Source organism: Siphateles boraxobius, unplaced genomic scaffold (assembly GCF_051911475.1).
Source record: "Siphateles boraxobius isolate OS27281-9 unplaced genomic scaffold, OSU_SipBor_1 5, whole genome shotgun sequence".
In the NCBI taxonomy this organism is placed as follows: domain Eukaryota; kingdom Metazoa; phylum Chordata; class Actinopteri; order Cypriniformes; family Leuciscidae; genus Siphateles; species Siphateles boraxobius.
The window spans coordinates 25,069,398-25,085,869 of record NW_027509141.1 but is presented as its reverse complement, the minus strand read 5'-3'; the positions used below and the strand labels follow the sequence as shown (position 1 = coordinate 25,085,869).

General features: G+C 40.8%; 1 protein-coding gene across 5 annotated transcripts in view; it reads left to right on the top strand.

Moving 5' to 3' along the window:
• The window catches only part of kaznb (kazrin, periplakin interacting protein b), a 154,551-nt gene that overhangs the window by 598 nt on the left and 137,481 nt on the right, over positions 1-16,472 (top strand). The window lies entirely within an intron of this gene.

The window sequence follows — 16,472 nt, the reverse complement described above, 5'->3', positions numbered from 1 at the left end:
AGGCTATGTCAATTTGCAGGCCTTGGGGTAGTAAATATGAAGTGGACAAGTGCTTGCTTATGCTCTGTGAAAGCTCTGCTGGTGAGACCATGGTCCACTGCATATCCTGATCTCTTGGTTTAGGTACTCAGCATGCAGAGAGAAACACAGCTCTTCTTCCCCGCTGCTTTCAGTCCACTAATGAGCTGCACACAGTCAAGAACTGTGTCTGTGGGTGTGCATCTCTCATCTTGCTTATGGATATAGTGATCTTAATAAGTCAGTCATGAGGGCTGGGGCTGAAAGAGGAACTTGACAGTTAACTCAAGATAGAATTTTTTTTATGGAGAACTTCAGTGTAATTCTGAAACAGTGCAATAATTCCTTGACAGCTTCATAAATATTGTACTCCTAAGCATTGATAAATTATGAATTTTGTCTTACACAAACTCTCAGTGCTATAAATAGATGCCGCTTCATAACTTATGTCTCACAGATTGTACTTCTGCATTTAATAGCTTTGTACAGGTTTTGTATGGAAGTGGCTTTTACAAGATTACCAGAATACCTCCCATCCGTTCCTTAGTTTAGAATGGAAATGGAAACTAGTGACAAATTAGCTCAAGACAAATCATAGTTTTGGGAATTAAACACATGTAACATATTCAAGTTTATTATAGATAATATATAAATTTAGAGTACTTTTTATGTATTATTATTATTTTTAATTTTTTTTTGATAATTGATCAATGCTTGAGACTGCAATCTATGAAGCTGTCAGGGATGTACTGATGATAGTTTTTGTAAACTAACTACCTTTAACATTATTTTAGTGTACTTCCATAATGTTTTCATAGATATATCTGACTTATATCAATATCTTATATTAGCTTATAGCAGATTTGTACTCTCTTGTCAAAGTTACAGCTTAGATGTCGGTGGAGAGCAATTAAATTAAAGGGATAGTTCACCCAAAAATGAAAATTTACTCACCCTCAAGTTGTTCCAAATCTTTTTTTCTTCTGTTGAACACAAAAAAAGATATTTTGAAGAATGTTGGGAACCAGACAGTTGACTGCACCTTTTGACTTCCACTGTAAGGAAAAAAAATATTACAAAAAAAGGAAGTCAATGGCTACCGTCAACTATCTGGTTACCAACATTCTTCAAAATATCTTTTGTGTTCAACAGAAGAAAGCAAAACTCGTACAAGTTTGGAACAACTTGAAGGTGAGTAAATGATAACAGATTTTAAATTTTTGGGTGAACTATCCCTTTAAGGAGAATTGCAGCAGGACGCAATTACTCAAACAGCAGTTTGTAAATGACCGTGATACTAGCGGTAATGACAATCCAAGCAGATTTTAATTTGATGCTTAATTCGATGTCTCTACACATTAACATGACAATTAGCAGAGCAATGCCATGCTGCTGAATATCTGTTGAAAAAAACAAATGTTCTTCTGGGAGAGTTTTAAAGAACGTGCATCTACACATAACAGCAATCCTGGAGAATATCAGACAGTGATGATGGTCCATTCTGGAGTTTATGTTACATTTGCCTTTGTTTTTGATAAATGCTTTCTTTCCAAAGCAACTCACAGGATTGCTCCCACGTGTAACGATACAAACTAAAAGGGTTGTAATGCTAAATATCGGTTGTGCAAACATGCACATTTTATATTCCATGTGATGATATGGTTATCATGCATAGAAAAATATGATGCAGATGTAGCCAATAACATTTGGTTTTACGCCATGATTTCAGTTATTACCTCCCCAGACTGTGCATGATTTCTTTTGGAAAGGATAGCCTGTCCTTAAATTATCTTCCTCTGGGTGAGAGATTTCTGCACTTTAAACCACTAGAATCTAATTTAAAGTTCATTCTACCCACAGTAAATGCATGCTTGCCGGAAAAGTTTGTCTATTTTGTGTGCCAAAAAATGTGCATTATCGGAGTGGTAGACTATATGTGTGTGTTATCAGGGTGTTTTGGTGGGAGGAATGGCAGCAGTGAAACGGGACGGGTTGGGGGTGTTGGGTTTGTTTGAATGAAAGTCTCCCTCTCTCACTCTGCTCGCTCTCCAGACATTGAAGAAAACATTTATAAATAATGCCCTTTGTTTGCTTTATTTCTGTGAACTCATTAGCTGTTGGGTATGCAGGGATGTATTAGTGTCTGCAGAGTGTGTGACATTGCTATGATTAATATTCTGCGTGTGGCTTTGGAGTGCTGAAAGCCTCTTTACTGAACTTGTGTTTCTGAAGTGCCTAAAGATGAGACTCCTCTGCAATATCTGAGCCTCAGAGGTGCTGAAATACTGTATGTATTACCATCAGCCACTTCTCTGTGGCGTTTTGCTTTGAATGTCTCACATTCTGGATCATCCATAATGATGAGATTTTGTAGTTTGGAGACATTCTGATGTCTCGTTCCCCGTGGATGCACTGGACGTGGATTATTCTGAAGTTTCTGCCTTTATAAACAATGAACTGATTTGAGGGGCTTTTTTATTTTTTTCAGAAAAATATCTTTTTTTTCTTCTTTTTTTCTAATTTGCATTAAAGTCTTCCCAGAGGAGGATGTGGTTCTTTTCAGTGCACTTTCGCCTCAAACAATTTTCTCTTTTAACATCGATCAAAGTGCCCTATGTTTGCTCCATAAAGATCATCTTCAAGCGATGCAAAAGTATCCACAGTGCAGATTTGATTGGCACGGCGCGCCACTGCTTTTATGTTCTGTATTGGTGTTTATATGGGCATGGCTGAGATCCAAGTTTATGCACTCACCGCCGACACACAGACTGTTTTGGCTGACGTAATAGCCATGGCTGGACAGGGCTGTGAGTGTGGGCTCATTTGTGTGTGTGTCTGCAGATGTTAGTGATAGCACAATATGCAGCACCAGTGACTCTAATAGGAGTTACACGGTCCCGGTGATGGACCTCTTTTCCTCACTGCATGTTTGATAGAGAAGTGCTTACTGCAGAAATATGCCTCGACACGGCATACAAAGTATGAATACATGCTTATATTTACCACATGTCTCTCTGGAACATTTGATTCTGATTGGTCAAATATTTTTGTATAAAAGCCATTGATTTGATCAAAATCTTAGTTACTTTTCACTCCCATTATGGTGGTTGAGGAGATTCCCCCCTCAATGTAAAGCACTTTGAGTGCCGAGAAAAGCGCTACATAGATGTAATGAATTATTATTATTATTATTATTATTATTATAAAGCTTAAAGAGCTAGGATCTTTTTTAATTTCACTCCGATTGTGTTTGGCTGAAAGAAGAAAGTCATATACATCTACGTTGGCTTGAAGATGAGTAAATTATGGGATACAATTTTATTTTTGGGTGAACTATCCCTTTAAGTATTTCCCCATAATTCTTATTTATACCTAATGTAACGTACAACCAGTTTTAGACAAAAAATATGTAACAATATGTAATGTATTACTTATATTTTGAAAGCAAATGTATGTCATAATGGTAACACTTTGAAATAAGGTCTTATTTATTTACATTAGTTAGGGTTAGTTTAAAATATTTTTACAGCATTAACCTTTTTTCATGTTAGTTACTAAAAATGTTTAAGCTTGTTAGTTCACAGTGTAGCCTACCATTTACCGTTTCACCATTTTTGACCGTAAAATTTTTAAGTAAATGTTGAGATTAACATAGTGTTTTAAGGTGTCCGTGTAACAGTGTAATTATTTAAGTACTGAGTAATAATAATTAACAATATGGTAAGGGGTTGGCTTAGGGTTAGTTGCGTGTAAGTATGCAAATATAGTAATTACTATAATAACTTCATATAACGTGTAACAAGGGCACTGTAAAATAAAGTGTCACCACTTTGACTTATTCTTTGTATAATTCAGGTGATTTAGAATATTCATAACTTATACAATGTTGCTTTAAATTTGCTTGGTAAATGAGAAAACTTGATATTAAACAAGCAGGGATATATTTAATGATTATCTGTTATACAGAAATCAGGTTCGCTTTTGCCAAGTCTTTTGCACCGAGTCCAAGAATAAGTCACCTTTCTGCATCATTGGCCCAATGTAGAGGAGGTAAAATAGCAGTAAGAAAAGAATAGCATCAGCAGAATTGTCTACAAGTTCTTTTCTTCTGTCACCTCTAGCAATAAAGAGAGGGCCGATCTGTGTCCCTCTGGAAGGAAGTCATGATCTTGTCCTAAAGTCCAATGTTTGTGCAGACAGAGCATAATCAGAGCTCTCCTTATACTACAATATTACATTGAAGCCAAAAGTTACTTGGACACCAAGGCCATTACGTAGATAACAAAATAGCATATAAAGCAAATAATTAAAACACCAACAATATTTAAGAGATGGCACAAGCACATTTCACAATCAAAATGCTGAGGAAAAAATATACAATTCTATTTTCCAAAAATGACTAAAATCTGAGAAATTCTATACATAATTTACATAATATATAATTTATACATAATTTATTATTTATTTGTAGATAACATTTGTTGATATTTTTACATATTTGTTGACCTGTTTCTCATCTTTTGTGAAAATAAGTTTTGGGTCCATTGCATATGTTGTTGTCATATTTTACCTATTTTGTAAGTTAGTAGTTTCCGCTACTGGCATGTTGTTAGTTGCAATGTAATGACAAACAACACAGTGTTGCTACACAGCTTGCATATTAATCTGACTATTCCTCCCATATGTTTTCAGGCATATTTTCATGGGACATTAGATGCTTACAGACTGTCACTTTAATATTGTGCATATGTTGCTCACAACAGAATTTTACTCACAACACTGTACTGTACTGTTGATAGATTTTGAAGAAGAAACTATTGCAAAAATTGATTGTCTTCTTGAAGCACTTTCTTTGCTCTGGTTATATCTTAGGTTTACTGACAAATCTTTATTGACCCAGAGTCATTAGATGTCCCTCATGAGGCGCGATAATAACTCCATAGGGGTCAATAGATACCCAATCCGAGAGCTTCTCTTTCTTAATCACTATTATTGAATCTCACAACTAGCCGACGATTGACTTGAGAAGCAGCCGAGATGGAAAGGACAATTTTTAATTTCTAATTACTGTCACAGAATGACATAGCTACACATTTTATAGGGTATAGCACTAGCACCTTTGTACCAAGTGCGAATTTGCTGATAGAATGCCGCAAATATTAATTCCAAGAATTTTGGTGTTCACAATTGGAAAGAAATCCATTTTTCTTCTAAGTCTTATTTGAAAGGAACTGGTTTTAAGTGGCAACGCAGCCGTTAGTGCAGAAAAGGCTTAGCTTTCAGGCAGCGCTCGTTGATTAGAGCGTTCTCATGAATTTTAAGCAGGGGGCAGTTTTGTTTGAATTGAAGCTTTGGAGTTTGAAGATTTCTGAACTATTTCAGTTATAATAAGAAAAGTGATGTAACTCCCTCTAAACTGCAAAAAGTACACACAATCCTTCCCCTGGAGAGTTTCCATAAGAAATAAGTTCAGAAATAATGTAGTGCATCAGCCTGTGTGGATGTGCCTGATGATGTTTACCGTGAGGTTAGGTGTGTGATTGTAGGCTAGTCTGCAACTTGGCATGCCGGTTTTATCCAATTGAAGGGTTACTTTGGAGCCTAAAATTGCTTTGGATATCAGTCCCTACACATGATGTTCTGAACTGCTCTGAATAGTGTTTACATTTGAGGAAATGTATTTTGACAGAGGCAGCTGGCACGACTTGAGCAGCTAAAGAACTTCCTGCATGCAAATTTGTTTTCTTCTGAAACCACTTCAAAGGGATCTCATAATATGTCTGTGGCAAGTGCGGCGCATTTTTAATTTATTTATTTTGAAAATTTGACACGTCTTCCGGAATGTGGGATTAAATCCACATATTTCGTTTTCATTATGTAACTTGAAGACTGCTTATTATTATCAGATCCTCCCCAACCTTCCCCGTCGCTCTCTCCATCTCTCTCTTATTTTCCTCTCTGTAGACTTTGTGCTGCAGAGCTTTTTACACGAGGGTCAATTTCACACCTTTCTGAATTTATGCATTTGGGAACTGCTGTAGCATTTTCTCCCGTCTTTGTTGTACAAGAAACCTTGCACTACAGTTTTATAGCAAAAGGCTTGTTCTGAGATTAGGTTTCTGTCATGCTTTAGTAGCCAAGCATCCGTTTTTAACACCTGCAACAGCAGATTACGCTGCTCTTTCCTCTCCATGGAGAGAAACATTTTAATCACTTGGAGCCTATTTGGTTCCTCTACCCTTACATAGGATTTACTGTGTAACTTCCTTACTTTTTGCATTATATCTGGCATATATATAATATTTATTAAAATATATGTATATATACTTATTTCAGAATTCAGTTGATCAAAAGTGATAGTAAAGACATTTATAATCTTACAAAATATTACAAATGCTTTTTTCATTTCTTTTTATTAAAGAATCACGTTTACACAAAAATATTACACAACACAACTGTTTTCAACAATGATAATGATGATAATAATAATAATAATAATAATAATAATAATAATAATAATAATAAATGAGCATATTAGAATGATTTCTGAAAATTTCAGCTTTGCCATCTCTGGAATAAGTTACATTTTAATATAATAAAATAAAAAGCAGTTGTTAGAAATGTAGCCTGGGTAAACATAAGAAACTTCTTTCAACAACACTTTTTTTTTTTTTACCTCAAACCTTTAAACAGTGTGTATATTTATAGGATTCAAATAGTTTTTTATCTAAATAGTTCATCCAAATATATAACATTTGTGAACTCTATAATGGGTCGAGTACATTTTTTAATTGTTATTCTGTTAAAAGAAGATTTTTGTAATAACAAAAGAAAATGTGCATACCAAATGTATTAAATACAAAATAGAGGCATTGTCACCAGTGGTCTCAGGCTTTTGGACCACACGGTAGCTTTTCAAATGGACAAGCCTTTAAAATGTGCAGCTTCAGTAACAAACCTCAAAGCTTGAGGGCTGCCTTCATTTTCATTGTCGCCAAGAACATTCTTGACAAAATGGATGTCAAACATTTAATAAATCATTCACCACCTCAAGCATGAGCCATAAAATGTGATTTTGGTAGATGTAGCCTTTAAGAGTATCACACTTGCTGGAATTTTCCATTCAGCTAGCTTGTTTGTTGGTTGGAGAACCAAGTGCATTTGCTATATAGAAACACATTATTGCTCTTTTTGTTTTGTGTGTTATCATGTAGAGAGATTGCTCAGTTAACAGTGTTATCTGTTTTAGTCTTAGACACACACCACACTCCCATCTGTGTGCAAGACGAGACTTGAATATTAAAACAGTATTTTACTGCTCAATAGTGATGAGTCTCCTGACATCGACTTGGGTAGATGTGGTTTTTCTCTTCGTCAGATGCTATTGGCTAAGCCTTTAGGATCGGGACATATTAAAGAACATGGGAGGAATATTCTGCCTGCTCTTCATAGATGTATTATGAAAACTGTGTTGAATGTTATATGCTTTGACTTTCATTTGACTTAAGGCTCAAGCTTTATCTTTCCTTGTTCTGCCTCATCCTTTGCTCGAGGAGGAGTGCTGCTGTCATTTGCTTGCAAAATGGCTGATATTAGCAAACAATTCAGCTTGTGTTGACACACAGGGATTGAGAGGTGTGACAAAAGGGGTTTATTTTAAGCAAGATTAAGCAAAATGAGGACACCGCTATGAGTTCTGATGTCAGCAGCCATGTTGGCTTTGCTTGGTGACATGTAATAGACTAAAGCTTATTAGTGATCAGTCACACTTTGGGTTCCCTCCAGGCACAGTTGATTTAGACATTAAAGGCAGAGCTGGGGCAAACTGTCTCGCTGATTTGAGATGATTAAAGGTATTACTGTGATGAGAGGTACATTCGGAAGCCTAAGGGTTAAAGATGAACACTCAGTACCCAGATGTCTTTGCTTATGGTCAACGCTTGCCCAGGTAAATGTCTGTTCTTGATTTCATTCATGATCAACATAGGGTTGGGTAGATGGATCTAAACTTAAAGAAAAGTTATTGTAATTTTTTTTTTAAATTGCCAAAATATACAGACAGTTTTCGGTGAACCTTGATATACAGCACAATTTATATATAACACTTGATATTCAGTAAATAATCCAGAAAATAAACTAAAGAATACAATTTCCATAGAATCCATAGTGACAAACATCTTCTAAATGAATAAATGTAACCTAAATGTTGCAGCTTCAGAAATGAGTAAACCCCAAAAAAATAAGAAAAAAGAAAGAAAGAATAATGCATTAGCTAATATGCTGGTTTTGTTTGTTATTATTATCAATGTTGAAAATAATCAATATAAGTATAAATAATAAGAATGTAAAAAAGAGTACTGAAATATTATCCTTCAGATATCATTCTAATATGCTGATTTGGTTCGTAAGCTACATTTCAATCAATGTTGAAAACAGTTGTGCTGCGTATTATTTTTGTGGATCCATGATCTGATTTATTTTCAGGATTCTTTAATGAATAGAAAGTTCAAGCGAACGGCATTCATTTGACATATAAATATTTTGTAACATTATACATGTATTTACTGCCACTTATGATCAATCTAATGTCACAGTGTTGGGTTTGTGTTCCCCTGATGTCCACTAGATGTCCTCCTTTCCCACGGTGTCCTTCACTTATGAACTACATTTCCCACGATCCTTTGTCTCATCATTGCACTCAGCTGTTTCTTATCACTGATCATTGCACTCAGCCAATTCCCCATTATCATTGTCGATTCCCTGTGTATATAACCCTGTCTGTTTCAGTATGTGTCACGGAGTCCTTGTATTATGTCCCCACACTTCCGTTATTTGTTTCATACTGGTTCTCGTTTGTATTTTATGTTTTGGATTGCCTTATTGGACTTTTGACCCCTGCCTGGATGACTAAGAGTTTGGATTGCCCTTTTTATTAAACTACTGCTTTTGGATTTTCTGCCTCCAGTGTGTGTTCCGTGACAGAAGGACTCCGTCACACAAGATCCAGCGGTATGTTTCTCAATATCTCTTCCCCAGCCACCGAGCGGGAGAGAAGGGAGTTTTTTAAGGGGACCCGATTAGTTAAGTTTCGTGGAACCCGTGGAGGTCGCAGTGGAGGAGGTGGTCGAGAGCCTGTTCACGTCCCGTCTGCCCAGTCAGAGACTGTTCACGTCCCGTCTACCCAGTCAGAGACTGTTCACGTCCCGTCTGCCCAGTCAGAGAATCTTCACGTTCCGTCTGCCCAGCGAGAGACTGTTCACGTTCCGTCTGCCCAGCGAGAGACTGTTCACGTTCCGTCTGCCCAGCGAGAGACTGTTCACGTCACGTCTGCCCAGCGAGAGACTGTTCACGTCACGTCTGCCCAGCGAGAGACTGTTCACGTCACGTCTGCCCAGCGAGAGACTGTTCACGTCACGTCTGCCCAGCGAGAGACTGTTCACGTCACGTCTGCCCAGCGAGAGACTGTTCACGTCACGTCTGCCCAGCGAGAGACTGTTCACGTCACGTCTGCCCAGCGAGAGACTGTTCACGTCACGTCTGCCCAGCGAGAGACTGTTCACGTTCCGTCCGCCTTCCTGGGCCGGGACTATCTGGAGCGTCTGGCTCGGATCCTGGACATGCCCGTGTCTGCTGTTCCAGAGCCGGAACCAGTGTCTGCTGTTCCAGAGCCGGAGCCGGAGGCAGAGCCAATGGCCGTTCCAGAGCCGGAGGCAGAGCCAGTGCCCATTCCAGAGCCGGAGGCAGAGCCATTGCCGGTTCCAGAGCCGGAGGCAGAGCCATTGCCGGTTCCAGAGCCGGAGGCAGAGCCAATGCCTGTTCCAGAGCCGGAGGCAGAGCCAGTATCCGTTCCAGCGCCGGAGGCAGAGCCAGTGCCGTCTGCCTTCTTGGATCTGGACTATCTGGAGCGTCTGGTTCGGATCCTGGACATGCCCATGTCTGCTGTTCCAGAGCCGGAGCTAGTGTCTGCTGTTCCAGAGCTGGAGGCAGAGCCATTGCCCGTTCCAGATCCGGAGGCAGAGCCAATGCTTGTTCCAGAGCCTATGCCTGTTCCAGAGCCGGAGGCAGAGCCAATGCCTGTTCCAGAGCCTATGCCTGTTCCAGAGCCGGAGACTGAGCCAATGCCTGTTCCAGAGCCGAAGGCTGAGCCAATGCCTGTTCCAGAGCCGGAGGCTGAGCCAATGCCTGTTCCAGAGCCGGAGGCTGAGCCAATGCCTGTTCCAGAGCCAGTGTCTGTTCCAGAGCCAGTGTCTGTTCCAGAGCCAGTGTCTGTTCCAGAGCCAGTGTCTGTTCCAGAGCCAGTGTCTGTTCCAGAGCCAGTGTCTGTTCCAGAGCCAGTGTCTGTTCCAGAGCCAGTGTCTGTTCCAGAGCCAGTGTCTGTTCCAGAGCCAGTGTCTGTTCCAGAGCCAGTGTCTGTTCCAGAGCCAGTGTCTGTTCCAGAGCCAGTGTCTGTTCCAGAGCCAGTGTCTGTTCCAGAGCCAGTGTCTGTTCCAGAGCCAGTGTCTGTTCCAGAGCCAGTGTCTGTTCCAGAGCCAGTGTCTGTTCCAGAGCCAGTGTCTGTTCCAGAGCCAGTGTCTGTTCCAGAGCCAGTGCCTGTTCCAGAGCCAGTGCCTGTTCCAGAGCCAGTGCCTGTTCCAGAGCCAGTGCCTGTTCCAGAGCCAGTGTTTGTTTCTGTGTTTGTGTCTGTTTTTGTGACTATTACAGTTCTTGTGGCTGTTCCTGAGCCGGTGTCTGCTGTTCCTGAGCCGGTGTCTGCTGTTCCTGAGCCGGTGTCTGCTGTTCCTGAGCCGGTGTCTGCTGTTCCTGAGCCGGTGTCTGCTGTTCCTGAGCCGGTGTCTGCTGTTCCTGAGCCGGTGTCTGCTGTTCCTGAGCCGGTGTCTGCTCCGCCCTGGCCGCCCGAGGGGTCTTCGCCGCCCTGGCCGCCCGAGGGGTCTTCGCCGCCCTGGCCGCCCGAGGGGTCTTCGCCGCCCTGGCCGCCCGAGGGGTCTTCGCCGCCCTGGCCGCCCGAGGGGTCTTCGCCGCCCTGGCCGCCCGAGGGGTCTTCGCCGCCCTGGCCGCCCGAGGGGTCTTCGCCGCCCTGGCCGCCCGAGGGGTCTTCGCCGCCCTGGCCGCCCGAGGGGCCGCCCTGGCCGCCCGAGGGGTCTTCGCCGCCCTGGCCGCCCGAGGGGCCGCCCTGGCCGCCCGAGGGGCCGCCCTGGCCGCCCGAGGGGTCTTCGCCGCCCTGGCCGCCCGAGGGGTCTTCGCCGCCCTGGCCGCCCGAGGGGTCTTCGCCGCCCTGGCCGCCCGAGGGGTCTTCGCCGCCCTGGCCGCCCGAGGGGTCTTCGCCGCCCTGGCCGCCCGAGGGGTCTTCGCCGCCCTGGCCGCCCGAGGGGCCGCCCTGGCCGCCCGAGGGGTCTTCGCCGCCCTGGCCGCCCGAGGGGTCTTTGCCGCCCTGGCCGCCCGAGAGGTCTTCTTCGCCCTGGCCGCCCGATGGACTTTACGTCTCGCCCTGGCCGCCCGATGGACTTTGCGTCTCGCCCTGGCCTCCCGATGAACTGTGCGTTTCGCCCTGGCATCCCGATAGACTTTGTGTTTACCCCTGGATGCCCGATAGATTTTTTGTTTTGCCCCGGTCCCCGGTTAAACCCTCACTCCTTGTTCCTGTCTCCCTTCATGGACCTGGCCCACCTTCCCTCCCCCTGATCCTCCACCGTTCCACCTCCCTCCTGAACCTCTTGTATTATATTGTGTTGTGTTTTCTGTGTTTCTTGTTGTTGTCATGGAGCGTCTGGTAGCCGCTCCGTAGAGGGGGGGTTATGTCACAGTGTTGGGTTTGTGTTCCCCTGATGTCCACTAGATGTCCTCCTTTCCCACGGTGTCCTTCACTTATGAACTACATTTCCCACGATCCTTTGTCTCATCATTGCACTCAGCTGTTTCTTATCACTGATCATTGCACTCAGCCAATTCCCCATTATCATTGTCGATTCCCTGTGTATATAACCCTGTCTGTTTCAGTATGTGTCACGGAGTCCTTGTATTATGTCCCCACACTTCCGTTATTTGTTTCATACTGGTTCTCGTTTGTATTTTATGTTTTGGATTGCCTTATTGGACTTTTGACCCCTGCCTGGATGACTAAGAGTTTGGATTGCCCTTTTTATTAAACTACTGCTTTTGGATTTTCTGCCTCCAGTGTGTGTTCCGTGACATCTAAGGCTTTGATTTTTATTTTTATTGACTTTTAAAGACTGATTTTTATTCAGTTCAAATAGGCATCTTCCCAGCATGCACTGCAGCATGAATAAATAAAATGTCTGCATTGACTGTTTGCCAGTTTTATGTACAGTTTTTGATTTTGCTGTCAGATTTAGTGGCTTATTGTCTTGTGATGTCAAGATGACGTGTTTTTTCTTCTACTTAAAATGATCTGTTAGTTGATTGTTAGCCTTGTTGTGTTGCATGTGCCAAGTGTTGACGTCTGTGTGGAATTTTAAAGTATTTCATGAATGTTTTTTTTTTTGCCACATGTGTGACCATGTGATGAGTATTCATTCAAACATGATCATGTAACATTCAATCATTTAAAACCATGCAAATAACTTATTTATAGCTAATCTAGATAGGTGGTAGCTACAGGGATGGTGGATCATTTTAAATCCACAGGCAGCTTTTTTTCAGTGCATGACAGTTCTGTCAGTTTTTGACATCTGAGGCTGCACCATTACATAGAGTTCATTGTGTGCAGCCCAGTGAATACATGATTGACTCAACATGGCAGTAACATTTTGATTTTTGACATAACCTATGGGCAATCGACATGTCTTCTGCCGGCTAAATGCTCCCTGTGCCCTAAAATGCCTGCATCAGCATTGTCAGCTATGGATGGAAGTAAACAATCACAATCCATAGTGTAGGCATCCTATAAGTCCGATTTATGGAAGGGAAAAGCTACCCTCTGCACTCTTCATAACCATCCTTTGTTTTGTCTCTCCATCAGACTGAATAACGGGAGGATGAGATCATATTCTGCAGCGGCAGGCGGAGGGGAAATGAGTCCGGGGTGAAGAGATTAATTCATGCAGGTCTTGGTCTTGTGCAGGATGAGTGATCCATCTATCATTGAACTGAGAGCCTGTTCTCCTTGCACTTTGAACAGAGATGTCTGGATTATGGACTGAAATGAGGCTGCTTTTAGTGAGCACAGCATCTTCAACAACCCCCTTTAAATATTTGATAGGTTTTAGTTTGAGTAGATGGTACAAAAAGCATGGCCTGATACATTGTTTCCTTCCATTTCACCTTAATTCAAACCAGATATTGTTTGTCAGCTTAAATAGTAAGTCATCGGGTAAATAATTCATAAGATTTTATTTTTTTGAGTGCACATCCATGTTTAGGAATGGGTGTAAGTCGAGTACTCTTAACATATAAACTCTTATCATATAAAACATTTTTATCTTATATTGCTAACTTGCATTTAAAGGTACTGGGGAAAAAAAATTATATATATTTTTTTTCGGAGTGAAAATAGCATAAGAAATTGTCACATTATGAGATTTAAAAGTCAGATTTTGAGAAATAAAAACATAAAATAAATGAAAAATGTGCAAAAAATTAAGATTAAAAATGAGAAATTTAAAATGCTGTTTTTACCTCATATTTTTGAACTTACATTTAAAAGTACTTTACAATAAATATTGTTTATTTTAAAATGTATATTATTTTTATTCACATATAAATAAAAGTTAAAGATAATCTTAAATGTGCTATTCTTTATGGAAATATGGAATGGAATAATTGGGAAATTAGCATAAGATATAAAGTCACATCGTAAGATATAAAAGTCAGATGATGAGAAATGAAATAATAAATAAATGAACAACGTGCAAAACAAATTAAGATAAAAAAGATTAATATAAAAAAAACATAGCCTTCATGGAAACCAATTTGAAGATTGCACATAATCTCTGTTTAAAGGCTATTCTATTTATTTATTTATTTACTACATGTTTTTATTATAAAAACCAAGTGATGGAAGTCTTAACAAAAATGCCTGCTGTGAAGACAATGTGCTCTGTTGCTGCAGGTTATACTGATACTGGTTTAATAAGCAACTGAGTTTCTCTTACATAGAGAATCATTCAAATGAATTATCATGCGGTGGGATGCATGGATGGCCAAACAATAGCCAAATATACCGATAAGTATCAAAATAATGTCACACTTTGATGCGCTTGAAAACACATCAACCACATTAGTTCTGGCAGTTCACATTAGTCAAGCTCGAGTCAGCTGACTATCAATTGATACACGTCTTCCTATAGGAATACGACACCTATCACTTACATATATAAGCTTCTTCAGTATTATCAGCAGCTATCGCGTTTCTCAGGAGCAAATTACCCTCCTCCATCCCCAGTTCCTCCTCTCGTCAGTCAGGTTTGGCCTTATGAGTTCCCTTTAATCAGAATAAAATCTCAAATTATGTTGTACTTTAAAATCTTGAATTAATGATATTTGCAATTTTCCTGCTCTTATCCATGCTAGGCTGCATGGATTGGAGTTCTTGCCCAGAACAGAACCATACCGCCAATCTAAACGGTATGCTAACTGTCAATCATAAATGACAATAGTGATCCTGATTCATTTTTGGTTGGTCAAGAATGAGGAGCTGATTTCAGCCATCTTTGCTAGCTGCCATTTATGCAAACTTCAGCAACTAATTACTAGATGATTCATCGGCAGTGTTTTTGATTGGAAAACTGAGCTGAGAACTGTTGTGATCTCTAAGGATCCTGTTTCAGTTATGTAGTTAGTACATTTAATGCCTGCTATTCCCAAAAAACAAACAAACTCCAATTTACAACACCTTTGCATGAGTTATGACACAAACATTTCTGTACAAAATGATGTTTGCATAACAATGCTGTGTTTCTAAATTACATGTTTAGCACCCAAAACAAGTCCCCGTGCGCCGCAAGGTCTCGCTTTCTTTCGTCTAGGAAAAGTTTTGACGCTTGCGTTCTCTTTTTAGAGGTGTTGAGAAGTGCTGACCCACTTTCCTCCTCTGAATATGACAGGCGCTGGCATTCACACACAAACACCCTTAATTGGCTCAAGCCTTGTCACAGGTTCTCCCTGTAGTCCTTGCTTTCCAAAGGCGCATCATCGAGGCATTAAAAATCGACGTGCGCTGTGTCAGTGCTAATCTGCCTCAGGGACGCCTCTACTTAGCCATATTTATGTTTTCCTCGCATGTAAAAAGTTCCCTTTGACTGTTCTCTTATACCAAGTCTAAGCAGGGAGAATATGTATATATAGGCCTACTTACACTTACAATTATATTTCATTTAGCAGACACTCCATTCAATACTTCTCTTGGTTGTGGTCAGGTGGTTCTAAATTTCCCTAGTCTGCATCTAAAAAAGCCAGCAGCGGCTTGCATCTCATGAATACATTTTGCATGTGGAATATTTTACAGTATCAAAGGTAATTTGATTTTTCACTGTCAATATGAACCGTATGTCAGCTGGCATTTAAGATCTTCATTATTGTGGCGTGATACTTTATTTTCAGAAATGCCTGTGGCAAGACCTATTTGAACTTAATTTGTGTCCTTTTGCATTGTGGAAAAGTAATGGCGCTTGTCCCTGCGAGTATGCAAATGCAATCTGACCTCTTGTCTAGTAGGATCAATATGGACGATTAGGCAAGCACCCTGTCCCACACAACTGCTTATCTACCCTATTGTTACATGCTTCATTACAAGTGTAATTGATGCTTTGTGCTCCTTATAGCTCTAATGTCAATTTAATTCTCTCTCTCCTTTTGTCTCTAAAAGGCCCGGATGGCATTAAGAGGAAAAAGGGGGAAAATGTGTAATGCAATTCAAAGGCATCCAGCTAGTCCACTGTAAGCCTTGGGCTGGTTATCAAAGGGTCAGAAGAGGCTTTTATCTTCAAAAGCTTAGTCAGAGCTTGTATTGCAATCTGTTTTTCCAGAGGCTTGAATTCAGTGAAAAGGCATCTAAAGCATGGAGAGCTGTACTGCGGGATGTCTCACTAGGTGGCGGACTGATCAAAGATTTCACCTGAGGAGGGCAGTCTCTCCACTTCTAGTGTGACACGGCTGCATCTCGGCGGCATGCTAACAATGAAGAATTTGCTCACCTCTATGCGCAGACTTGACCTCTATTTCCCCCCTCCGTGAGTAACTGCGCTGCACTGGTGTCAAATATTACATAAGGACCATCAATGACCCTAAATGATATTGAAAATCAGCTTTGCTGGAACAGATCAATCATTTGGTCTGAGCTCGGACTGGCATACTATCATACTACTTTTCCTGTAGAATGCACATTGAGTATTCTATGTTCAGAATGGCATTCAAGTAGAATGTACAACACCATTCAAAATTTTGTGGTCAGTAAGATTTTGATATATTGTGAAATATTATTACAATTGTTTTTTCTATTT